The following is a 22155-nucleotide window of genomic DNA, read 5'->3' as shown; positions in this document are numbered from 1 at the left end:
TTATCCCCCGAAAACGTGTCGAGGTATGCACCAGAGTCCTCGAGGTTCTGGTTGACCCACTTCCTGACGTCGTAGAGACTCGATGGTGGTACCATCGGAACCGGAATGTCCGCAAATGGGGGTGCAGAGCTTGGTTTCAAGTCTCTACCACCTTCCCTTCAAAAGTTATCCCCCGAAAACATGTCGAGGTATGATAATGACATGGTGGTAGGGTTATGACCTAAACACTGATGGCATCACAGAGCCCATGCTAGATCAAAGCACAGGGTCTGTGACGTCATCACATTCCCTTTGATGACATCACAGCCACCTAACATTCTGATGTGTTCACTTGTGTGTGTGTGTGTGTGTGTGTGTGTGTGTGGTGTGTGTGTGTGTGTGTGTGTGTGTGTGTACAGACAAGTTATGGGGGTGCAGAGCCTGTAGAGACTCGATGGTGGTACCTTTCGATCCGGAATGTCCGAAAATGGGGGGCCAGAGCCTGGTTTCAAGTCTGTATCACTTTCCCTTCAAAAGTTAATCCACAAAAACCCATGGAGGTATGCACCAGAGTTCTGGTTGACCCACTTCCCGACCTCGTAGAGACTCGATGGTGGTACCGTCGCATCCGGAATGTCCGCAAATGGGGATGCAGAGCTTGATTTCAAGTCTCTACCGCCATCCCTTCAAAAGTTATCCCCCGAAAACCCGTCGAGGTATGCACCAGAGTCCTCGAGGTTCTGGTTGACCCACTTCCCGACCTCGTAGAGACTCGATGGTGGTACCATTGGAACCGGAATGTCCGCAAATGGGGGTGCAGAGCTTGGTTTCAAGTCTCTATCACCATCCCTTGAAAAGTTATCCCCCGAAAACCTGATTGGCTAGTGAGCTAAATATGGTTAAAAAAAAAGACTAAAACAACAAATACGCGTAATAGTTTTTTTGTTTTGTTTTTTTTAAAAAGGTAATTGAGAAACATATGAATTAATAAATGTTTTAAATCTATTTCTACATTTTCATACACAAAGTCTGCACAGTGTGATTTCTCAGCACCTTTAAAATGTGTCTTTGTCCCTGCTTCCTTCGCTTACGGCCATACCACCCTGAACACGCCCGATCTCGTCCGATCTCGGAAGCTAAGCAGGGTCGGGCCTGGTTAGTACTTGGATGGGAGACCGCCTGGGAATACCAGGTGCTGTAAGCTTTTTCAAACAGCAGAGGGCGCTGCTGCCTCCTCAGTGGATGCAGATTTTTGTATGTCTCTGGACTCTCAAGTACATCAGTTATCAGCCTCACAAAACTATTCCTTATTTCAAGGAGAGAAGAGAATAAGTTGACTGTTCAGAATAATTCTGCTCTCATTAACTCTGGATGATTAGCTCCAAAAACAATAGTCTCACTCCCCAAAGACTGTGTGCGCTCATGTAAATACATATAGCATGTAGCTTGAGAAGTATATACGATACAGTCCATCAACAGAAACTATTCCAAAATTAACTACAGTTGTAGATCATTTAATAAAATTTTCCAAATACCCATCATTGATTAGATTTTTCTCTGCAACATGAATGTTATGTGTATCATTTGGAGGTGTAACTGCTGTCTTCAACTCACAGAAACTTTAAACATAGTCAAAGACATGGCCTATGATCTGCAGATTTATTTTTAAATTGCAGCTTTTAGAATAATGTCTATGACATGTTGGACAGCAGGTTTAAGGGTGCAGCAGCTCACTTACCGTAGATGTGGTGAGGTTCTGGTTGACCCACTTCCCGACCTCGTAGAGACTCGATGGTGGTACCGTTGGATCCGGAATGTCTGCAAATGGGGTGGGGGGAGGGGGGGGGGGGGGGACAGAGCTTGGTTTCAAGTCTCTACCACCTTCCCTTCAAAAGTTATCCCCCGAAAACGTGTCGAGGTATGCACCAGAGTCCTCGAGGTTCTGGTTGACCCACTTCCTGACGTCGTAGAGACTCGATGGTGGTACCATCGGAACCGGAATGTCCGCAAATGGGGGTGCAGAGCTTGGTTTCAAGTCTCTACCACCTTCCCTTCAAAAGTTATCCCCCGAAAACATGTCGAGGTATGATAATGACATGGTGGTAGGGTTATGACCTAAACACTGATGGCATCACAGAGCCCATGCTAGATCAAAGCACAGGGTCTGTGACGTCATCACATTCCCTTTGATGACATCACAGCCACCTAACATTCTGATGTGTTCACTTGTGTGTGTGTGTGTGTGTGTGTGTGTGTGTGTGTGGTGTGTGTGTGTGTGTGTGTGTACAGACAAGTTATGGGGGTGCAGAGCCTGTAGAGACTCGATGGTGGTACCTTTCGATCCGGAATGTCCGAAAATGGGGGGCCAGAGCCTGGTTTCAAGTCTGTATCACTTTCCCTTCAAAAGTTAATCCACAAAAACCCATGGAGGTATGCACCAGAGTTCTGGTTGACCCACTTCCCGACCTCGTAGAGACTCGATGGTGGTACCGTCGCATCCGGAATGTCCGCAAATGGGGATGCAGAGCTTGATTTCAAGTCTCTACCGCCATCCCTTCAAAAGTTATCCCCCGAAAACCTGTCGAGGTATGCACCAGAGTCCTCGAGGTTCTGGTTGACCCACTTCCCGACCTCGTAGAGACTCGATGGTGGTACCATTGGAACCGGAATGTCCGCAAATGGGGGTGCAGAGCTTGGTTTCAAGTCTCTATCACCATCCCTTGAAAAGTTATCCCCCGAAAACCTGATTGGCTAGTGAGCTAAATATGGTTAAAAAAAAAGACTAAAACAACAAATACGCGTAATGGTTTTTTTGTTTTGTTTTTTTTTAAAAAGGTAATTGAGAAACATATGAATTAATAAATGTTTTAAATCTATTTCTACATTTTCATACACAAAGTCTGCACAGTGTGATTTCTCAGCACCTTTAAAATGTGTCTTTGTCCCTGCTTCCTTCGCTTACGGCCATACCACCCTGAACACGCCCGATCTCGTCCGATCTCGGAAGCTAAGCAGGGTCGGGCCTGGTTAGTACTTGGATGGGAGACCGCCTGGGAATACCAGGTGCTGTAAGCTTTTTCAAACAGCAGAGGGCGCTGCTGCCTCCTCAGTGGATGCAGATTTTTGTATGTCTCTGGACTCTCAAGTACATCAGTTATCAGCCTCACAAAACTATTCCTTATTTCAAGGAGAGAAGAGAATAAGTTGACTGTTCAGAATAATTCTGCTCTCATTAACTCTGGATGATTAGCTCCAAAAACAATAATCTCACTCCCCAAAGACTGTGTGCGCTCATGTAAATACATATAGCATGTAGCTTGAGAAGTATATACGATACAGTCCATCAACAGAAACTATTCCAAAATTAACTACAGTTGTAGATCATTTAATAAAATTTTCCAAATACCCATCATTGATTAGATTTTTCTCTGCAACATGAATGTTATGTGTATCATTTGGAGGTGTAACTGCTGTCTTCAACTCACAGAAACTTTAAACATAGTCAAAGACATGGCCTATGATCTGCAGATTTATTTTTAAATTGCAGCTTTTAGAATAATGTCTATGACATGTTGGACAGCAGGTTTAAGGGTGCAGCAGCTCACTTACCGTAGATGTGGTGAGGTTCTGGTTGACCCACTTCCCGACCTCGTAGAGACTCGATGGTGGTACCGTTGGATCCGGAATGTCTGCAAATGGGGTGGGGGGAGGGGGGGGGGGGGGGGACAGAGCTTGGTTTCAAGTCTCTACCACCTTCCCTTCAAAAGTTATCCCCCGAAAACGTGTCGAGGTATGCACCAGAGTCCTCGAGGTTCTGGTTGACCCACTTCCTGACGTCGTAGAGACTCGATGGTGGTACCATCGGAACCGGAATGTCCGCAAATGGGGGTGCAGAGCTTGGTTTCAAGTCTCTACCACCTTCCCTTCAAAAGTTATCCCCCGAAAACATGTCGAGGTATGATAATGACATGGTGGTAGGGTTATGACCTAAACACTGATGGCATCACAGAGCCCATGCTAGATCAAAGCACAGGGTCTGTGACGTCATCACATTCCCTTTGATGACATCACAGCCACCTAACATTCTGATGTGTTCACTTGTGTGTGTGTGTGTGTGTGTGTGTGTGTGTGTGTGTGGTGTGTGTGTGTGTGTGTGTGTACAGACAAGTTATGGGGGTGCAGAGCCTGTAGAGACTCGATGGTGGTACCTTTCGATCCGGAATGTCCGAAAATGGGGGGCCAGAGCCTGGTTTCAAGTCTGTATCACTTTCCCTTCAAAAGTTAATCCACAAAAACCCATGGAGGTATGCACCAGAGTTCTGGTTGACCCACTTCCCGACCTCGTAGAGACTCGATGGTGGTACCGTCGCATCCGGAATGTCCGCAAATGGGGATGCAGAGCTTGATTTCAAGTCTCTACCGCCATCCCTTCAAAAGTTATCCCCCGAAAACCTGTCGAGGTATGCACCAGAGTCCTCGAGGTTCTGGTTGACCCACTTCCCGACCTCGTAGAGACTCGATGGTGGTACCATTGGAACCGGAATGTCCGCAAATGGGGGTGCAGAGCTTGGTTTCAAGTCTCTATCACCATCCCTTGAAAAGTTATCCCCCGAAAACCTGATTGGCTAGTGAGCTAAATATGGTTAAAAAAAAAGACTAAAACAACAAATACGCGTAATGGTTTTTTTGTTTTGTTTTTTTTTAAAAAGGTAATTGAGAAACATATGAATTAATAAATGTTTTAAATCTATTTCTACATTTTCATACACAAAGTCTGCACAGTGTGATTTCTCAGCACCTTTAAAATGTGTCTTTGTCCCTGCTTCCTTCGCTTACGGCCATACCACCCTGAACACGCCCGATCTCGTCCGATCTCGGAAGCTAAGCAGGGTCGGGCCTGGTTAGTACTTGGATGGGAGACCGCCTGGGAATACCAGGTGCTGTAAGCTTTTTCAAACAGCAGAGGGCGCTGCTGCCTCCTCAGTGGATGCAGATTTTTGTATGTCTCTGGACTCTCAAGTACATCAGTTATCAGCCTCACAAAACTATTCCTTATTTCAAGGAGAGAAGAGAATAAGTTGACTGTTCAGAATAATTCTGCTCTCATTAACTCTGGATGATTAGCTCCAAAAACAATAGTCTCTCACTCCCCAAAGACTGTGTGCGCTCATGTAAATACATATAGCATGTAGCTTGAGAAGTATATACGATACAGTCCATCAACAGAAACTATTCCAAAATTAACTACAGTTGTAGATCATTTAATAAAATTTTCCAAATACCCATCATTGATTAGATTTTTCTCTGCAACATGAATGTTATGTGTATCATTTGGAGGTGTAACTGCTGTCTTCAACTCACAGAAACTTTAAACATAGTCAAAGACATGGCCTATGATCTGCAGATTTATTTTTAAATTGCAGCTTTTAGAATAATGTCTATGACATGTTGGACAGCAGGTTTAAGGGTGCAGCAGCTCACTTACCGTAGATGTGGTGAGGTTCTGGTTGACCCACTTCCCGACCTCGTAGAGACTCGATGGTGGTACCGTTGGATCCGGAATGTCTGCAAATGGGGTGGGGGGGGGGGGGGGGGGGGGGACAGAGCTTGGTTTCAAGTCTCTACCACCTTCCCTTCAAAAGTTATCCCCCGAAAACGTGTCGAGGTATGCACCAGAGTCCTCGAGGTTCTGGTTGACCCACTTCCTGACGTCGTAGAGACTCGATGGTGGTACCATCGGAACCGGAATGTCCGCAAATGGGGGTGCAGAGCTTGGTTTCAAGTCTCTACCACCTTCCCTTCAAAAGTTATCCCCCGAAAACATGTCGAGGTATGATAATGACATGGTGGTAGGGTTATGACCTAAACACTGATGGCATCACAGAGCCCATGCTAGATCAAAGCACAGGGTCTGTGACGTCATCACATTCCCTTTGATGACATCACAGCCACCTAACATTCTGATGTGTTCACTTGTGTGTGTGTGTGTGTGTGTGTGTGTGTGTGTGTGGTGTGTGTGTGTGTGTGTGTGTACAGACAAGTTATGGGGGTGCAGAGCCTGTAGAGACTCGATGGTGGTACCTTTCGATCCGGAATGTCCGAAAATGGGGGGCCAGAGCCTGGTTTCAAGTCTGTATCACTTTCCCTTCAAAAGTTAATCCACAAAAACCCATGGAGGTATGCACCAGAGTTCTGGTTGACCCACTTCCCGACCTCGTAGAGACTCGATGGTGGTACCGTCGCATCCGGAATGTCCGCAAATGGGGATGCAGAGCTTGATTTCAAGTCTCTACCGCCATCCCTTCAAAAGTTATCCCCCGAAAACCCGTCGAGGTATGCACCAGAGTCCTCGAGGTTCTGGTTGACCCACTTCCCGACCTCGTAGAGACTCGATGGTGGTACCATTGGAACCGGAATGTCCGCAAATGGGGGTGCAGAGCTTGGTTTCAAGTCTCTATCACCATCCCTTGAAAAGTTATCCCCCGAAAACCTGATTGGCTAGTGAGCTAAATATGGTTAAAAAAAAAGACTAAAACAACAAATACGCGTAATGGTTTTTTTGTTTTGTTTTTTTTTAAAAAGGTAATTGAGAAACATATGAATTAATAAATGTTTTAAATCTATTTCTACATTTTCATACACAAAGTCTGCACAGTGTGATTTCTCAGCACCTTTAAAATGTGTCTTTGTCCCTGCTTCCTTCGCTTACGGCCATACCACCCTGAACACGCCCGATCTCGTCCGATCTCGGAAGCTAAGCAGGGTCGGGCCTGGTTAGTACTTGGATGGGAGACCGCCTGGGAATACCAGGTGCTGTAAGCTTTTTCAAACAGCAGAGGGCGCTGCTGCCTCCTCAGTGGATGCAGATTTTTGTATGTCTCTGGACTCTCAAGTACATCAGTTATCAGCCTCACAAAACTATTCCTTATTTCAAGGAGAGAAGAGAATAAGTTGACTGTTCAGAATAATTCTGCTCTCATTAACTCTGGATGATTAGCTCCAAAAACAATAGTCTCTCACTCCCCAAAGACTGTGTGCGCTCATGTAAATACATATAGCATGTAGCTTGAGAAGTATATACGATACAGTCCATCAACAGAAACTATTCCAAAATTAACTACAGTTGTAGATCATTTAATAAAATTTTCCAAATACCCATCATTGATTAGATTTTTCTCTGCAACATGAATGTTATGTGTATCATTTGGAGGTGTAACTGCTGTCTTCAACTCACAGAAACTTTAAACATAGTCAAAGACATGGCCTATGATCTGCAGATTTATTTTTAAATTGCAGCTTTTAGAATAATGTCTATGACATGTTGGACAGCAGGTTTAAGGGTGCAGCAGCTCACTTACCGTAGATGTGGTGAGGTTCTGGTTGACCCACTTCCCGACCTCGTAGAGACTCGATGGTGGTACCGTTGGATCCGGAATGTCTGCAAATGGGGTGGGGGGGGGGGACAGAGCTTGGTTTCAAGTCTCTACCACCTTCCCTTCAAAAGTTATCCCCCGAAAACGTGTCGAGGTATGCACCAGAGTCCTCGAGGTTCTGGTTGACCCACTTCCTGACGTCGTAGAGACTCGATGGTGGTACCATCGGAACCGGAATGTCCGCAAATGGGGGTGCAGAGCTTGGTTTCAAGTCTCTACCACCTTCCCTTCAAAAGTTATCCCCCGAAAACATGTCGAGGTATGATAATGACATGGTGGTAGGGTTATGACCTAAACACTGATGGCATCACAGAGCCCATGCTAGATCAAAGCACAGGGTCTGTGACGTCATCACATTCCCTTTGATGACATCACAGCCACCTAACATTCTGATGTGTTCACTTGTGTGTGTGTGTGTGTGTGTGTGTGTGTGTGTGTGTGTGTGTGTGTACAGACAAGTTATGGGGGTGCAGAGCCTGTAGAGACTCGATGGTGGTACCTTTCGATCCGGAATGTCCGAAAATGGGGGGCCAGAGCCTGGTTTCAAGTCTGTATCACTTTCCCTTCAAAAGTTAATCCACAAAAACCCATGGAGGTATGCACCAGAGTTCTGGTTGACCCACTTCCCGACCTCGTAGAGACTCGATGGTGGTACCGTCGCATCCGGAATGTCCGCAAATGGGGATGCAGAGCTTGATTTCAAGTCTCTACCGCCATCCCTTCAAAAGTTATCCCCCGAAAACCCGTCGAGGTATGCACCAGAGTCCTCGAGGTTCTGGTTGACCCACTTCCCGACCTCGTAGAGACTCGATGGTGGTACCATTGGAACCGGAATGTCCGCAAATGGGGGTGCAGAGCTTGGTTTCAAGTCTCTATCACCATCCCTTGAAAAGTTATCCCCCGAAAACCTGATTGGCTAGTGAGCTAAATATGGTTAAAAAAAAAGACTAAAACAACAAATACGCGTAATGGTTTTTTTGTTTTGTTTTTTTTTAAAAAGGTAATTGAGAAACATATGAATTAATAAATGTTTTAAATCTATTTCTACATTTTCATACACAAAGTCTGCACAGTGTGATTTCTCAGCACCTTTAAAATGTGTCTTTGTCCCTGCTTCCTTCGCTTACGGCCATACCACCCTGAACACGCCCGATCTCGTCCGATCTCGGAAGCTAAGCAGGGTCGGGCCTGGTTAGTACTTGGATGGGAGACCGCCTGGGAATACCAGGTGCTGTAAGCTTTTTCAAACAGCAGAGGGCGCTGCTGCCTCCTCAGTGGATGCAGATTTTTGTATGTCTCTGGACTCTCAAGTACATCAGTTATCAGCCTCACAAAACTATTCCTTATTTCAAGGAGAGAAGAGAATAAGTTGACTGTTCAGAATAATTCTGCTCTCATTAACTCTGGATGATTAGCTCCAAAAACAATAGTCTCTCACTCCCCAAAGACTGTGTGCGCTCATGTAAATACATATAGCATGTAGCTTGAGAAGTATATACGATACAGTCCATCAACAGAAACTATTCCAAAATTAACTACAGTTGTAGATCATTTAATAAAATTTTCCAAATACCCATCATTGATTAGATTTTTCTCTGCAACATGAATGTTATGTGTATCATTTGGAGGTGTAACTGCTGTCTTCAACTCACAGAAACTTTAAACATAGTCAAAGACATGGCCTATGATCTGCAGATTTATTTTTAAATTGCAGCTTTTAGAATAATGTCTATGACATGTTGGACAGCAGGTTTAAGGGTGCAGCAGCTCACTTACCGTAGATGTGGTGAGGTTCTGGTTGACCCACTTCCCGACCTCGTAGAGACTCGATGGTGGTACCGTTGGATCCGGAATGTCTGCAAATGGGGTGGGGGGGGGGGACAGAGCTTGGTTTCAAGTCTCTACCACCTTCCCTTCAAAAGTTATCCCCCGAAAACGTGTCGAGGTATGCACCAGAGTCCTCGAGGTTCTGGTTGACCCACTTCCTGACGTCGTAGAGACTCGATGGTGGTACCATCGGAACCGGAATGTCCGCAAATGGGGGTGCAGAGCTTGGTTTCAAGTCTCTACCACCTTCCCTTCAAAAGTTATCCCCCGAAAACATGTCGAGGTATGATAATGACATGGTGGTAGGGTTATGACCTAAACACTGATGGCATCACAGAGCCCATGCTAGATCAAAGCACAGGGTCTGTGACGTCATCACATTCCCTTTGATGACATCACAGCCACCTAACATTCTGATGTGTTCACTTGTGTGTGTGTGTGTGTGTGTGTGTGTGTGTGTGTGTGTGTACAGACAAGTTATGGGGGTGCAGAGCCTGTAGAGACTCGATGGTGGTACCTTTCGATCCGGAATGTCCGAAAATGGGGGGCCAGAGCCTGGTTTCAAGTCTGTATCACTTTCCCTTCAAAAGTTAATCCACAAAAACCCATGGAGGTATGCACCAGAGTTCTGGTTGACCCACTTCCCGACCTCGTAGAGACTCGATGGTGGTACCGTCGCATCCGGAATGTCCGCAAATGGGGATGCAGAGCTTGATTTCAAGTCTCTACCGCCATCCCTTCAAAAGTTATCCCCCGAAAACCCGTCGAGGTATGCACCAGAGTCCTCGAGGTTCTGGTTGACCCACTTCCCGACCTCGTAGAGACTCGATGGTGGTACCATTGGAACCGGAATGTCCGCAAATGGGGGTGCAGAGCTTGGTTTCAAGTCTCTATCACCATCCCTTGAAAAGTTATCCCCCGAAAACCTGATTGGCTAGTGAGCTAAATATGGTTAAAAAAAAAGACTAAAACAACAAATACGCGTAATAGTTTTTTTGTTTTGTTTTTTTTAAAAAGGTAATTGAGAAACATATGAATTAATAAATGTTTTAAATCTATTTCTACATTTTCATACACAAAGTCTGCACAGTGTGATTTCTCAGCACCTTTAAAATGTGTCTTTGTCCCTGCTTCCTTCGCTTACGGCCATACCACCCTGAACACGCCCGATCTCGTCTGATCTCGGAAGCTAAGCAGGGTCGGGCCTGGTTAGTACTTGGATGGGAGACCGCCTGGGAATACCAGGTGCTGTAAGCTTTTTCAAACAGCAGAGGGCGCTGCTGCCTCCTCAGTGGATGCAGATTTTTGTATGTCTCTGGACTCTCAAGTACATCAGTTATCAGCCTCACAAAACTATTCCTTATTTCAAGGAGAGAAGAGAATAAGTTGACTGTTCAGAATAATTCTGCTCTCATTAACTCTGGATGATTAGCTCCAAAAACAATAGTCTCTCACTCCCCAAAGACTGTGTGCGCTCATGTAAATACATATAGCATGTAGCTTGAGAAGTATATACGATACAGTCCATCAACAGAAACTATTCCAAAATTAACTACAGTTGTAGATCATTTAATAAAATTTTCCAAATACCCATCATTGATTAGATTTTTCTCTGCAACATGAATGTTATGTGTATCATTTGGAGGTGTAACTGCTGTCTTCAACTCACAGAAACTTTAAACATAGTCAAAGACATGGCCTATGATCTGCAGATTTATTTTTAAATTGCAGCTTTTAGAATAATGTCTATGACATGTTGGACAGCAGGTTTAAGGGTGCAGCAGCTCACTTACCGTAGATGTGGTGAGGTTCTGGTTGACCCACTTCCCGACCTCGTAGAGACTCGATGGTGGTACCGTTGGATCCGGAATGTCTGCAAATGGGGTGGGGGGGGGGGACAGAGCTTGGTTTCAAGTCTCTACCACCTTCCCTTCAAAAGTTATCCCCCGAAAACGTGTCGAGGTATGCACCAGAGTCCTCGAGGTTCTGGTTGACCCACTTCCTGACGTCGTAGAGACTCGATGGTGGTACCATCGGAACCGGAATGTCCGCAAATGGGGGTGCAGAGCTTGGTTTCAAGTCTCTACCACCTTCCCTTCAAAAGTTATCCCCCGAAAACATGTCGAGGTATGATAATGACATGGTGGTAGGGTTATGACCTAAACACTGATGGCATCACAGAGCCCATGCTAGATCAAAGCACAGGGTCTGTGACGTCATCACATTCCCTTTGATGACATCACAGCCACCTAACATTCTGATGTGTTCACTTGTGTGTGTGTGTGTGTGTGTGTGTGTGTGTGGTGTGTGTGTGTGTGTGTGTGTGTGTGTGTACAGACAAGTTATGGGGGTGCAGAGCCTGTAGAGACTCGATGGTGGTACCTTTCGATCCGGAATGTCCGAAAATGGGGGGCCAGAGCCTGGTTTCAAGTCTGTATCACTTTCCCTTCAAAAGTTAATCCACAAAAACCCATGGAGGTATGCACCAGAGTTCTGGTTGACCCACTTCCCGACCTCGTAGAGACTCGATGGTGGTACCGTCGCATCCGGAATGTCCGCAAATGGGGATGCAGAGCTTGATTTCAAGTCTCTACCGCCATCCCTTCAAAAGTTATCCCCCGAAAACCCGTCGAGGTATGCACCAGAGTCCTCGAGGTTCTGGTTGACCCACTTCCCGACCTCGTAGAGACTCGATGGTGGTACCATTGGAACCGGAATGTCCGCAAATGGGGGTGCAGAGCTTGGTTTCAAGTCTCTATCACCATCCCTTGAAAAGTTATCCCCCGAAAACCTGATTGGCTAGTGAGCTAAATATGGTTAAAAAAAAAAGACTAAAACAACAAATACGCGTAATGGTTTTTTTGTTTTGTTTTTTTTTAAAAAGGTAATTGAGAAACATATGAATTAATAAATGTTTTAAATCTATTTCTACATTTTCATACACAAAGTCTGCACAGTGTGATTTCTCAGCACCTTTAAAATGTGTCTTTGTCCCTGCTTCCTTCGCTTACGGCCATACCACCCTGAACACGCCCGATCTCGTCCGATCTCGGAAGCTAAGCAGGGTCGGGCCTGGTTAGTACTTGGATGGGAGACCGCCTGGGAATACCAGGTGCTGTAAGCTTTTTCAAACAGCAGAGGGCGCTGCTGCCTCCTCAGTGGATGCAGATTTTTGTATGTCTCTGGACTCTCAAGTACATCAGTTATCAGCCTCACAAAACTATTCCTTATTTCAAGGAGAGAAGAGAATAAGTTGACTGTTCAGAATAATTCTGCTCTCATTAACTCTGGATGATTAGCTCCAAAAACAATAGTCTCACTCCCCAAAGACTGTGTGCGCTCATGTAAATACATATAGCATGTAGCTTGAGAAGTATATACGATACAGTCCATCAACAGAAACTATTCCAAAATTAACTACAGTTGTAGATCATTTAATAAAATTTTCCAAATACCCATCATTGATTAGATTTTTCTCTGCAACATGAATGTTATGTGTATCATTTGGAGGTGTAACTGCTGTCTTCAACTCACAGAAACTTTAAACATAGTCAAAGACATGGCCTATGATCTGCAGATTTATTTTTAAATTGCAGCTTTTAGAATAATGTCTATGACATGTTGGACAGCAGGTTTAAGGGTGCAGCAGCTCACTTACCGTAGATGTGGTGAGGTTCTGGTTGACCCACTTCCCGACCTCGTAGAGACTCGATGGTGGTACCGTTGGATCCGGAATGTCTGCAAATGGGGTGGGGGGAGGGGGGGGGGGGGGGACAGAGCTTGGTTTCAAGTCTCTACCACCTTCCCTTCAAAAGTTATCCCCCGAAAACGTGTCGAGGTATGCACCAGAGTCCTCGAGGTTCTGGTTGACCCACTTCCTGACGTCGTAGAGACTCGATGGTGGTACCATCGGAACCGGAATGTCCGCAAATGGGGGTGCAGAGCTTGGTTTCAAGTCTCTACCACCTTCCCTTCAAAAGTTATCCCCCGAAAACATGTCGAGGTATGATAATGACATGGTGGTAGGGTTATGACCTAAACACTGATGGCATCACAGAGCCCATGCTAGATCAAAGCACAGGGTCTGTGACGTCATCACATTCCCTTTGATGACATCACAGCCACCTAACATTCTGATGTGTTCACTTGTGTGTGTGTGTGTGTGTGTGTGTGTGTGTGTGTGGTGTGTGTGTGTGTGTGTGTGTACAGACAAGTTATGGGGGTGCAGAGCCTGTAGAGACTCGATGGTGGTACCTTTCGATCCGGAATGTCCGAAAATGGGGGGCCAGAGCCTGGTTTCAAGTCTGTATCACTTTCCCTTCAAAAGTTAATCCACAAAAACCCATGGAGGTATGCACCAGAGTTCTGGTTGACCCACTTCCCGACCTCGTAGAGACTCGATGGTGGTACCGTCGCATCCGGAATGTCCGCAAATGGGGATGCAGAGCTTGATTTCAAGTCTCTACCGCCATCCCTTCAAAAGTTATCCCCCGAAAACCTGTCGAGGTATGCACCAGAGTCCTCGAGGTTCTGGTTGACCCACTTCCCGACCTCGTAGAGACTCGATGGTGGTACCATTGGAACCGGAATGTCCGCAAATGGGGGTGCAGAGCTTGGTTTCAAGTCTCTATCACCATCCCTTGAAAAGTTATCCCCCGAAAACCTGATTGGCTAGTGAGCTAAATATGGTTAAAAAAAAAGACTAAAACAACAAATACGCGTAATGGTTTTTTTGTTTTGTTTTTTTTTAAAAAGGTAATTGAGAAACATATGAATTAATAAATGTTTTAAATCTATTTCTACATTTTCATACACAAAGTCTGCACAGTGTGATTTCTCAGCACCTTTAAAATGTGTCTTTGTCCCTGCTTCCTTCGCTTACGGCCATACCACCCTGAACACGCCCGATCTCGTCCGATCTCGGAAGCTAAGCAGGGTCGGGCCTGGTTAGTACTTGGATGGGAGACCGCCTGGGAATACCAGGTGCTGTAAGCTTTTTCAAACAGCAGAGGGCGCTGCTGCCTCCTCAGTGGATGCAGATTTTTGTATGTCTCTGGACTCTCAAGTACATCAGTTATCAGCCTCACAAAACTATTCCTTATTTCAAGGAGAGAAGAGAATAAGTTGACTGTTCAGAATAATTCTGCTCTCATTAACTCTGGATGATTAGCTCCAAAAACAATAGTCTCTCACTCCCCAAAGACTGTGTGCGCTCATGTAAATACATATAGCATGTAGCTTGAGAAGTATATACGATACAGTCCATCAACAGAAACTATTCCAAAATTAACTACAGTTGTAGATCATTTAATAAAATTTTCCAAATACCCATCATTGATTAGATTTTTCTCTGCAACATGAATGTTATGTGTATCATTTGGAGGTGTAACTGCTGTCTTCAACTCACAGAAACTTTAAACATAGTCAAAGACATGGCCTATGATCTGCAGATTTATTTTTAAATTGCAGCTTTTAGAATAATGTCTATGACATGTTGGACAGCAGGTTTAAGGGTGCAGCAGCTCACTTACCGTAGATGTGGTGAGGTTCTGGTTGACCCACTTCCCGACCTCGTAGAGACTCGATGGTGGTACCGTTGGATCCGGAATGTCTGCAAATGGGGTGGGGGGGGGGGGGGGGGGGGGACAGAGCTTGGTTTCAAGTCTCTACCACCTTCCCTTCAAAAGTTATCCCCCGAAAACGTGTCGAGGTATGCACCAGAGTCCTCGAGGTTCTGGTTGACCCACTTCCTGACGTCGTAGAGACTCGATGGTGGTACCATCGGAACCGGAATGTCCGCAAATGGGGGTGCAGAGCTTGGTTTCAAGTCTCTACCACCTTCCCTTCAAAAGTTATCCCCCGAAAACATGTCGAGGTATGATAATGACATGGTGGTAGGGTTATGACCTAAACACTGATGGCATCACAGAGCCCATGCTAGATCAAAGCACAGGGTCTGTGACGTCATCACATTCCCTTTGATGACATCACAGCCACCTAACATTCTGATGTGTTCACTTGTGTGTGTGTGTGTGTGTGTGTGTGTGTGTGTGTGGTGTGTGTGTGTGTGTGTGTGTACAGACAAGTTATGGGGGTGCAGAGCCTGTAGAGACTCGATGGTGGTACCTTTCGATCCGGAATGTCCGAAAATGGGGGGCCAGAGCCTGGTTTCAAGTCTGTATCACTTTCCCTTCAAAAGTTAATCCACAAAAACCCATGGAGGTATGCACCAGAGTTCTGGTTGACCCACTTCCCGACCTCGTAGAGACTCGATGGTGGTACCGTCGCATCCGGAATGTCCGCAAATGGGGATGCAGAGCTTGATTTCAAGTCTCTACCGCCATCCCTTCAAAAGTTATCCCCCGAAAACCCGTCGAGGTATGCACCAGAGTCCTCGAGGTTCTGGTTGACCCACTTCCCGACCTCGTAGAGACTCGATGGTGGTACCATTGGAACCGGAATGTCCGCAAATGGGGGTGCAGAGCTTGGTTTCAAGTCTCTATCACCATCCCTTGAAAAGTTATCCCCCGAAAACCTGATTGGCTAGTGAGCTAAATATGGTTAAAAAAAAAGACTAAAACAACAAATACGCGTAATGGTTTTTTTGTTTTGTTTTTTTTTAAAAAGGTAATTGAGAAACATATGAATTAATAAATGTTTTAAATCTATTTCTACATTTTCATACACAAAGTCTGCACAGTGTGATTTCTCAGCACCTTTAAAATGTGTCTTTGTCCCTGCTTCCTTTGCTTACGGCCATACCACCCTGAACACGCCCGATCTCGTCCGATCTCGGAAGCTAAGCAGGGTCGGGCCTGGTTAGTACTTGGATGGGAGACCGCCTGGGAATACCAGGTGCTGTAAGCTTTTTCAAACAGCAGAGGGCGCTGCTGCCTCCTCAGTGGATGCAGATTTTTGTATGTCTCTGGACTCTCAAGTACATCAGTTATCAGCCTCACAAAACTATTCCTTATTTCAAGGAGAGAAGAGAATAAGTTGACTGTTCAGAATAATTCTGCTCTCATTAACTCTGGATGATTAGCTCCAAAAACAATAGTCTCTCACTCCCCAAAGACTGTGTGCGCTCATGTAAATACATATAGCATGTAGCTTGAGAAGTATATACGATACAGTCCATCAACAGAAACTATTCCAAAATTAACTACAGTTGTAGATCATTTAATAAAATTTTCCAAATACCCATCATTGATTAGATTTTTCTCTGCAACATGAATGTTATGTGTATCATTTGGAGGTGTAACTGCTGTCTTCAACTCACAGAAACTTTAAACATAGTCAAAGACATGGCCTATGATCTGCAGATTTATTTTTAAATTGCAGCTTTTAGAATAATGTCTATGACATGTTGGACAGCAGGTTTAAGGGTGCAGCAGCTCACTTACCGTAGATGTGGTGAGGTTCTGGTTGACCCACTTCCCGACCTCGTAGAGACTCGATGGTGGTACCGTTGGATCCGGAATGTCTGCAAATGGGGTGGGGGGGGGGGACAGAGCTTGGTTTCAAGTCTCTACCACCTTCCCTTCAAAAGTTATCCCCCGAAAACGTGTCGAGGTATGCACCAGAGTCCTCGAGGTTCTGGTTGACCCACTTCCTGACGTCGTAGAGACTCGATGGTGGTACCATCGGAACCGGAATGTCCGCAAATGGGGGTGCAGAGCTTGGTTTCAAGTCTCTACCACCTTCCCTTCAAAAGTTATCCCCCGAAAACATGTCGAGGTATGATAATGACATGGTGGTAGGGTTATGACCTAAACACTGATGGCATCACAGAGCCCATGCTAGATCAAAGCACAGGGTCTGTGACGTCATCACATTCCCTTTGATGACATCACAGCCACCTAACATTCTGATGTGTTCACTTGTGTGTGTGTGTGTGTGTGTGTGTGTGTGTGTGTGTGTGTGTGTACAGACAAGTTATGGGGGTGCAGAGCCTGTAGAGACTCGATGGTGGTACCTTTCGATCCGGAATGTCCGAAAATGGGGGGCCAGAGCCTGGTTTCAAGTCTGTATCACTTTCCCTTCAAAAGTTAATCCACAAAAACCCATGGAGGTATGCACCAGAGTTCTGGTTGACCCACTTCCCGACCTCGTAGAGACTCGATGGTGGTACCGTCGCATCCGGAATGTCCGCAAATGGGGATGCAGAGCTTGATTTCAAGTCTCTACCGCCATCCCTTCAAAAGTTATCCCCCGAAAACCCGTCGAGGTATGCACCAGAGTCCTCGAGGTTCTGGTTGACCCACTTCCCGACCTCGTAGAGACTCGATGGTGGTACCATTGGAACCGGAATGTCCGCAAATGGGGGTGCAGAGCTTGGTTTCAAGTCTCTATCACCATCCCTTGAAAAGTTATCCCCCGAAAACCTGATTGGCTAGTGAGCTAAATATGGTTAAAAAAAAAGACTAAAACAACAAATACGCGTAATGGTTTTTTTGTTTTGTTTTTTTTTAAAAAGGTAATTGAGAAACATATGAATTAATAAATGTTTTAAATCTATTTCTACATTTTCATACACAAAGTCTGCACAGTGTGATTTCTCAGCACCTTTAAAATGTGTCTTTGTCCCTGCTTCCTTCGCTTACGGCCATACCACCCTGAACACGCCCGATCTCGTCAGATCTCGGAAGCTAAGCAGGGTCGGGCCTGGTTAGTACTTGGATGGGAGACCGCCTGGGAATACCAGGTGCTGTAAGCTTTTTCAAACAGCAGAGGGCGCTGCTGCCTCCTCAGTGGATGCAGATTTTTGTATGTCTCTGGACTCTCAAGTACATCAGTTATCAGCCTCACAAAACTATTCCTTATTTCAAGGAGAGAAGAGAATAAGTTGACTGTTCAGAATAATTCTGCTCTCATTAACTCTGGATGATTAGCTCCAAAAACAATAGTCTCTCACTCCCCAAAGACTGTGTGCGCTCATGTAAATACATATAGCATGTAGCTTGAGAAGTATATACGATACAGTCCATCAACAGAAACTATTCCAAAATTAACTACAGTTGTAGATCATTTAATAAAATTTTCCAAATACCCATCATTGATTAGATTTTTCTCTGCAACATGAATGTTATGTGTATCATTTGGAGGTGTAACTGCTGTCTTCAACTCACAGAAACTTTAAACATAGTCAAAGACATGGCCTATGATCTGCAGATTTATTTTTAAATTGCAGCTTTTAGAATAATGTCTATGACATGTTGGACAGCAGGTTTAAGGGTGCAGCAGCTCACTTACCGTAGATGTGGTGAGGTTCTGGTTGACCCACTTCCCGACCTCGTAGAGACTCGATGGTGGTACCGTTGGATCCGGAATGTCTGCAAATGGGGTGGGGGGGGGGGACAGAGCTTGGTTTCAAGTCTCTACCACCTTCCCTTCAAAAGTTATCCCCCGAAAACGTGTCGAGGTATGCACCAGAGTCCTCGAGGTTCTGGTTGACCCACTTCCTGACGTCGTAGAGACTCGATGGTGGTACCATCGGAACCGGAATGTCCGCAAATGGGGGTGCAGAGCTTGGTTTCAAGTCTCTACCACCTTCCCTTCAAAAGTTATCCCCCGAAAACATGTCGAGGTATGATAATGACATGGTGGTAGGGTTATGACCTAAACACTGATGGCATCACAGAGCCCATGCTAGATCAAAGCACAGGGTCTGTGACGTCATCACATTCCCTTTGATGACATCACAGCCACCTAACATTCTGATGTGTTCACTTGTGTGTGTGTGTGTGTGTGTGTGTGTGTGTGTGTGTGTGTACAGACAAGTTATGGGGGTGCAGAGCCTGTAGAGACTCGATGGTGGTACCTTTCGATCCGGAATGTCCGAAAATGGGGGGCCAGAGCCTGGTTTCAAGTCTGTATCACTTTCCCTTCAAAAGTTAATCCACAAAAACCCATGGAGGTATGCACCAGAGTTCTGGTTGACCCACTTCCCGACCTCGTAGAGACTCGATGGTGGTACCGTCGCATCCGGAATGTCCGCAAATGGGGATGCAGAGCTTGATTTCAAGTCTCTACCGCCATCCCTTCAAAAGTTATCCCCCGAAAACCCGTCGAGGTATGCACCAGAGTCCTCGAGGTTCTGGTTGACCCACTTCCCGACCTCGTAGAGACTCGATGGTGGTACCATTGGAACCGGAATGTCCGCAAATGGGGGTGCAGAGCTTGGTTTCAAGTCTCTATCACCATCCCTTGAAAAGTTATCCCCCGAAAACCTGATTGGCTAGTGAGCTAAATATGGTTAAAAAAAAAGACTAAAACAACAAATACGCGTAATGGTTTTTTTGTTTTGTTTTTTTTTAAAAAGGTAATTGAGAAACATATGAATTAATAAATGTTTTAAATCTATTTCTACATTTTCATACACAAAGTCTGCACAGTGTGATTTCTCAGCACCTTTAAAATGTGTCTTTGTCCCTGCTTCCTTCGCTTACGGCCATACCACCCTGAACACGCCCGATCTCGTCCGATCTCGGAAGCTAAGCAGGGTCGGGCCTGGTTAGTACTTGGATGGGAGACCGCCTGGGAATACCAGGTGCTGTAAGCTTTTTCAAACAGCAGAGGGCGCTGCTGCCTCCTCAGTGGATGCAGATTTTTGTATGTCTCTGGACTCTCAAGTACATCAGTTATCAGCCTCACAAAACTATTCCTTATTTCAAGGAGAGAAGAGAATAAGTTGACTGTTCAGAATAATTCTGCTCTCATTAACTCTGGATGATTAGCTCCAAAAACAATAGTCTCTCACTCCCCAAAGACTGTGTGCGCTCATGTAAATACATATAGCATGTAGCTTGAGAAGTATATACGATACAGTCCATCAACAGAAACTATTCCAAAATTAACTACAGTTGTAGATCATTTAATAAAATTTTCCAAATACCCATCATTGATTAGATTTTTCTCTGCAACATGAATGTTATGTGTATCATTTGGAGGTGTAACTGCTGTCTTCAACTCACAGAAACTTTAAACATAGTCAAAGACATGGCCTATGATCTGCAGATTTATTTTTAAATTGCAGCTTTTAGAATAATGTCTATGACATGTTGGACAGCAGGTTTAAGGGTGCAGCAGCTCACTTACCGTAGATGTGGTGAGGTTCTGGTTGACCCACTTCCCGACCTCGTAGAGACTCGATGGTGGTACCGTTGGATCCGGAATGTCTGCAAATGGGGTGGGGGGGGGGGACAGAGCTTGGTTTCAAGTCTCTACCACCTTCCCTTCAAAAGTTATCCCCCGAAAACGTGTCGAGGTATGCACCAGAGTCCTCGAGGTTCTGGTTGACCCACTTCCTGACGTCGTAGAGACTCGATGGTGGTACCATCGGAACCGGAATGTCCGCAAATGGGGGTGCAGAGCTTGGTTTCAAGTCTCTACCACCTTCCCTTCAAAAGTTATCCCCCGAAAACATGTCGAGGTATGATAATGACATGGTGGTAGGGTTATGACCTAAACACTGATGGCATCACAGAGCCCATGCTAGATCAAAGCACAGGGTCTGTGACGTCATCACATTCCCTTTGATGACATCACAGCCACCTAACATTCTGATGTGTTCACTTGTGTGTGTGTGTGTGTGTGTGTGTGTGTGTGTGTACAGACAAGTTATGGGGGTGCAGAGCCTGTAGAGACTCGATGGTGGTACCTTTCGATCCGGAATGTCCGAAAATGGGGGGCCAGAGCCTGGTTTCAAGTCTGTATCACTTTCCCTTCAAAAGTTAATCCACAAAAACCCATGGAGGTATGCACCAGAGTTCTGGTTGACCCACTTCCCGACCTCGTAGAGACTCGATGGTGGTACCGTCGCATCCGGAATGTCCGCAAATGGGGATGCAGAGCTTGATTTCAAGTCTCTACCGCCATCCCTTCAAAAGTTATCCCCCGAAAACCCGTCGAGGTATGCACCAGAGTCCTCGAGGTTCTGGTTGACCCACTTCCCGACCTCGTAGAGACTCGATGGTGGTACCATTGGAACCGGAATGTCCGCAAATGGGGGTGCAGAGCTTGGTTTCAAGTCTCTATCACCATCCCTTGAAAAGTTATCCCCCGAAAACCTGATTGGCTAGTGAGCTAAATATGGTTAAAAAAAAAGACTAAAACAACAAATACGCGTAATGGTTTTTTTGTTTTGTTTTTTTTTAAAAAGGTAATTGAGAAACATATGAATTAATAAATGTTTTAAATCTATTTCTACATTTTCATACACAAAGTCTGCACAGTGTGATTTCTCAGCACCTTTAAAATGTGTCTTTGTCCCTGCTTCCTTCGCTTACGGCCATACCACCCTGAACACGCCCGATCTCGTCCGATCTCGGAAGCTAAGCAGGGTCGGGCCTGGTTAGTACTTGGATGGGAGACCGCCTGGGAATACCAGGTGCTGTAAGCTTTTTCAAACAGCAGAGGGCGCTGCTGCCTCCTCAGTGGATGCAGATTTTTGTATGTCTCTGGACTCTCAAGTACATCAGTTATCAGCCTCACAAAACTATTCCTTATTTCAAGGAGAGAAGAGAATAAGTTGACTGTTCAGAATAATTCTGCTCTCATTAACTCTGGATGATTAGCTCCAAAAACAATAGTCTCTCACTCCCCAAAGACTGTGTGCGCTCATGTAAATACATATAGCATGTAGCTTGAGAAGTATATACGATACAGTCCATCAACAGAAACTATTCCAAAATTAACTACAGTTGTAGATCATTTAATAAAATTTTCCAAATACCCATCATTGATTAGATTTTTCTCTGCAACATGAATGTTATGTGTATCATTTGGAGGTGTAACTGCTGTCTTCAACTCACAGAAACTTTAAACATAGTCAAAGACATGGCCTATGATCTGCAGATTTATTTTTAAATTGCAGCTTTTAGAATAATGTCTATGACATGTTGGACAGCAGGTTTAA

At 45.1% G+C, this 22155-nt stretch overlaps 12 non-coding genes across 12 annotated transcripts; all 12 read left to right on the top strand.

Annotated features, from left to right (window-relative positions):
- The first annotated feature begins 1064 nt into the window (after positions 1-1064).
- Positions 1065-1183, top strand: LOC146310221 (5S ribosomal RNA). The gene has a single exon (XR_014772591.1). It is a non-coding gene; the product is annotated as a 5S ribosomal RNA (ribosomal RNA).
- A 1752-nt stretch (positions 1184-2935) lies between these two features.
- On the top strand, positions 2936-3054 carry LOC146310220 (5S ribosomal RNA). The gene has a single exon (XR_014772590.1). It is a non-coding gene; the product is annotated as a 5S ribosomal RNA (ribosomal RNA).
- A 1755-nt stretch (positions 3055-4809) lies between these two features.
- Positions 4810-4928, top strand: LOC146310219 (5S ribosomal RNA). Its single transcript, XR_014772589.1, has one exon. It is a non-coding gene; the product is annotated as a 5S ribosomal RNA (ribosomal RNA).
- A 1754-nt stretch (positions 4929-6682) lies between these two features.
- LOC146310218 (5S ribosomal RNA) lies at positions 6683-6801 on the top strand. Its single transcript, XR_014772587.1, has one exon. It is a non-coding gene; the product is annotated as a 5S ribosomal RNA (ribosomal RNA).
- A 1732-nt stretch (positions 6802-8533) lies between these two features.
- On the top strand, positions 8534-8652 carry LOC146310217 (5S ribosomal RNA). The gene has a single exon (XR_014772586.1). It is a non-coding gene; the product is annotated as a 5S ribosomal RNA (ribosomal RNA).
- Positions 8653-10377: 1725 nt separating this feature from the next.
- LOC146310216 (5S ribosomal RNA) lies at positions 10378-10496 on the top strand. The gene has a single exon (XR_014772526.1). It is a non-coding gene; the product is annotated as a 5S ribosomal RNA (ribosomal RNA).
- Positions 10497-12244: 1748 nt separating this feature from the next.
- On the top strand, positions 12245-12363 carry LOC146310215 (5S ribosomal RNA). The gene has a single exon (XR_014772585.1). It is a non-coding gene; the product is annotated as a 5S ribosomal RNA (ribosomal RNA).
- A 1752-nt stretch (positions 12364-14115) lies between these two features.
- Positions 14116-14234, top strand: LOC146310214 (5S ribosomal RNA). Its single transcript, XR_014772584.1, has one exon. It is a non-coding gene; the product is annotated as a 5S ribosomal RNA (ribosomal RNA).
- Positions 14235-15987: 1753 nt separating this feature from the next.
- LOC146310213 (5S ribosomal RNA) lies at positions 15988-16106 on the top strand. The gene has a single exon (XR_014772583.1). It is a non-coding gene; the product is annotated as a 5S ribosomal RNA (ribosomal RNA).
- Positions 16107-17836: 1730 nt separating this feature from the next.
- Positions 17837-17955, top strand: LOC146310212 (5S ribosomal RNA). Its single transcript, XR_014772525.1, has one exon. It is a non-coding gene; the product is annotated as a 5S ribosomal RNA (ribosomal RNA).
- Positions 17956-19681: 1726 nt separating this feature from the next.
- Positions 19682-19800, top strand: LOC146310211 (5S ribosomal RNA). The gene has a single exon (XR_014772582.1). It is a non-coding gene; the product is annotated as a 5S ribosomal RNA (ribosomal RNA).
- Positions 19801-21520: 1720 nt separating this feature from the next.
- LOC146310210 (5S ribosomal RNA) lies at positions 21521-21639 on the top strand. The gene has a single exon (XR_014772581.1). It is a non-coding gene; the product is annotated as a 5S ribosomal RNA (ribosomal RNA).
- The last annotated feature ends 516 nt before the right edge of the window (positions 21640-22155 follow it).

The sequence above is a fragment of the Lutjanus erythropterus genome, chromosome 19, assembly GCF_056507025.1.
Source record: "Lutjanus erythropterus isolate fLutEry1 chromosome 19, fLutEry1.hap2, whole genome shotgun sequence".
Lineage (NCBI taxonomy): Eukaryota > Metazoa > Chordata > Actinopteri > Lutjaniformes > Lutjanidae > Lutjanus > Lutjanus erythropterus.
Note: the sequence above shows the minus strand (reverse complement) of the source record. Positions and strands in the feature narration are given on the sequence as shown.